The sequence below is a fragment of the Triticum urartu genome, chromosome 5A, assembly GCF_056163025.1.
Source record: "Triticum urartu cultivar PI428250 chromosome 5A, HENAU_Tu73, whole genome shotgun sequence".
Lineage (NCBI taxonomy): Eukaryota > Viridiplantae > Streptophyta > Magnoliopsida > Poales > Poaceae > Triticum > Triticum urartu.
The window spans coordinates 254,430,225-254,434,297 of record NC_141877.1 but is presented as its reverse complement, the minus strand read 5'-3'; positions in this window follow the sequence as shown (position 1 = coordinate 254,434,297).

Here is a 4,073-nt window from a genome sequence, read left to right as displayed (position 1 = left end):
TGTGGGTGCTTCTGGTGGGATTCTGGTGGTCTAGAATTCGGCTGTGTTGTCTGGTGTGCTGGTGGAAATCCAGCCCTTTGCTGTTGTGGTGCGTTTTACTTCTAAACAAAATAATGAGCAGTGGTCTTTAGTTTCTGTCTATGGGCCATGTCAGGGAGAAGCCAGGGATAACTTTGTGTCCTGGTTATACAATTTGCATATTCCAATTGATGATAACTGGTTAATCATTGGAGATTTTAATTTCATCAGGTCCTTTGAAAACAGGAATTTACCAGGGGGATGTTAACGATATATTTATCTTCAATGAAATTATTGGGCACCTAGTCTTCAATGAAACAAGATTCCCCATTGCTTGAGCAGCTGGATTGGTTTTTTACCTCCACTAACTGGATATCTGTTTATCCTTTTACTGAAGCACTTCCTTGGGATAGAACTGCTTCAGACCATGTGCCTTGTGTTGTGGTTATTAAAACATCCATTCCTAAGTGTAACATCTTCAGATTTGAGAATTACTGGGTGCACATGGAGGGGTTTTTGGATTGTGTGCAGAAATCTTGGAGCAAACCATCTCATAAAGCACACTCCTATGCAATCATTGCTGATAAGTTGAAAACTCTCAGGCAGGATCTAAAGAGGTGGCGGACTAGTTTTTCCAAAATGAAGCTGCTCATCTCTAACTTCAACAAGGTCATTTTACTGCTTGATAACTTGGAGGAAATCAGGCCTCTTTTTAGGCAGGAATTTAATTTCAGGAAAATTGTCAAACTGCACTTGGAAAATCGGTTGCATCTTCAGTTTTTGTACTGGAAGAATAGATGTACTATTAGATCCATCAAAGTGGGTGAGGAGAACACCAAATTTTTCCATGCAATGGCTACTGATAGGTATAGAAGAAACTCTATTGCTAGCTGCAGCAGCCTGATGGTGTTCTTATTTCTGATCACTCTCAAATGGAAGGTATGATTTGGAGTGATTTTAAAGGAAGGATGGGAGTTTCAAGAGGTATTGTTATGGGTTTTGATCTGGCTGTCCTGCTCCAACATGTACCTGGCCTTGAGGTTTTGACAAAACCATTTACAATTAAGGAAATGGATTTGGTGGTCAAACACATGCCCATTGATAAAGCCCCTGGGCCAGATGGGTTCAACGGCCTTTTCTTCAAGAAGTGCTAGCATATTATTAAGCAAGAGTTTTATGCTTTAGCTCAGGAGTTTTATGATGGCAAAGCCACCTTGGAGAACATTAATGAGTGTTTCATCACCTTGATCCCTAAGAAACTTTCACTTGAAGTGGTTGGAGATTATAGGCCTATTTCTTTGACTGGCATGGGCATTAAATTTCTGCCCAAAATGATTGCCAATAGATTTCAGGAATTGATAATGATGTGCATCCATAAAAACCAGTATGGTTTTATTAAGTGTAGGAATATACAAGACTGCATTGGGTGGACTTTGGAATATTTGCATCAGTGTCACCAGTCCAAAAGGCCAATTTTAATTCTCAAACTTGATTTTGAGAAAGCTTTTGATTCCATTGAGCATGAAGCTATCTTTCAGATCATGAGGCACAAGGGTTTTAATGACAAATGGATAGGTTGGGTCAAATCTCTTTTGTCTTCTGGGACCTCCTCTGTTCTGCTCAATGGGGTGCCTCGGAAAAAAATTGTATGTAAAAAAGGAGTCAGGCAAGGAGACCCAGTATCTCCTCTTCTTTTATTCTTGTCGCAGATCTCTTGCAATCTATGGTTAATGACATGCACATCAGAGGGGAAATCAAGCTGCCTATACCCTGTCATGACAAGGACTATCCAATTGTGCAGTATGTTGATGACACTTTGATTGTGGTACCTGCTGATGAAACTCAGCTCTTGGCTCTTAAGAAGATGTTGCTGGTTTTTTCTCAGTCCACTGGCCTGGAGGTTAATTACCATAAGTCTTCCATGATCCCAATAAATGTTACCCAGGAGGAAATTCACAGATTGGCATCCCTCTTTGGTTGTCAAGTGGGAAAGATGCCCTTTACTTATCTTGGTCTGCCTGTTGGAACTACCAAACCTGCAATGTCTGATGTGCTGCCCTTGGTGACTTGTATGGAGAGGAGAATGTCTGCTAGTTCATCTTTTCTTGCTCAGGGAGGAAGACTACAATACTTGAATTCTGCTTTGTCTTCCTTGCCAATTTTCTTCCTCTGCGGTTTGCTCATTGCTCCTGGTATTTTGAAGCAATTACAGAGAATTCAAAGGTAGTGTTTGTGGAGGAAAAATAGGCAAGAACTTTCTCCTTCTCTAGCTGCTTGGGATTTGATTTGTAGACCCAAAAACAAAGGTGGACTGGGCATTCTTGACCTTGGCATTCAAAATGTGGCCTTTTTACTAAAGCATGTCAATAAGTTCCTCAACAAGGTTGATGTTCCTTGGGTTCATCTGATTTGGAACTCATATTACCATGAGCTTGTCCCACAAGGAACAACACCATGTGGATCCTTTTGGTGGAAGGATATGCTCAAACTCATGGATCAATACAGAGAAGTCACATGGGTCAAGGTTAATGAAGGGGACACTGCTCTTTTCTGGCAGGATAAATGGCTGCTTGGAAATTCTGTCTTGCCTTTGCAGCACAGGCTTCCCAGGCTTTTTTCTTTTGTCAAAGATGCTCTGGTCACAGTCAAGGATGGATTTTCTGCCCTGGATCTGATCTCTTGGTTCCATCTACCACTTTCAGAGCAGGCTCACAATGAGCTTCTGGTTTTGAAATCTCTTATGCTGAATCATGAGAGGGACTCTGATTTGAAGGATGTTTGGTCTTGGCATGGCTCTGACAAACCCTATACTCCTAAGCAGTTTTATGTTTCCAGGTTCATTAATCATACTTTTAATCCTGTATTGACTTGGATTTGGAGGAGTTGATGTACCATGAAGATCAAGGTTTTTGCCTGGATGTTAATAATGGATAGGCTCAACACCAAGGATATGGTGGAAAGAAGGCATTGGCATATAGATGATGGAGTTAATTGTGTGCTTTGTCCCACTCACACCAGGGAAACTAGAGATTACCTCTTCTTCAATTGTAATTTCAGTCAGAGGGTTTGGAACTTTCTCCAGATTGATTGGGAAGCTGGGAATGACATGAGTCAGATTGTGCTCAATGCTAAGAGGAATTTTGCTCATCCTTTCTTTGCTAAAGTGGTCTTTACTGCTTGCTGGAATATCTGGATCATCAGGAATCGAAAGGTTTTTCGAAAGGAAAGGCCATGTTTTAATAGGTGGAGAGGAGCTTTTGTAAATGATATGCTTTTACTTTCTCATAGAATCAAGGTGAGGTACAAGGAAGGCCTGATTAGATGGGTCTCCTTTCTTCCCCCTTAATTGTAGCTTCAAATTTTCCTTTTCCTTTTTTAGCTACTCCTGGTAGCATTTATATTCATTGTAATTATGTTTGTTAAGTCAATAAAAGGCTGTGGGGGTTTTCCCTACAGTGTTCAGTCAAAAAAAACATACTGATGACAAAGGGAACAACATATGTTGTTATGCGGTCTGACCGATAAAGAACTTCGTAGAATATGTAGGAGCCAATATGAGCATCCAGGTTCCGCTATTGTTTATTGACCGGAGATGTGTCTCGGTCATGTCTACATAGTTCTCGAACCCGTAGGGTCCGCACGCTTAATGTTACGATGACAGTTTTATTATGAGTTTATGTGTTTTGATGTACTGAAGGTTGTTCGGAGTCCCGAATGTGATCACGGACATGAAGAGGAGTCTGGAAATGGTCGAGACATGAAGATTGATATATTGGAAGCCTATGTTTGGATATCGAAAGTGTTCCGGGTGAAATAGTGATTTTACCGGAGTACCGGAGGGGTTACCGGAACCCCCCGAAGGCTATTCGGCCTTATGGGCCCAAGTGGGAGGAAGAGGAGAGGCGGCCAAGGGGCAGCCACGCTCCCCTCCCCCCAGTACGAATTGGACAAGGAGGGGGGCGGTGCACCCCCGTTTCCTTTCCCCTCTCTCCTCCTTCCCCCCAAGTCCTAATCCAACTAGGAAAAAGGAGGGGAGTCCTACTCCCGGTGGGAGT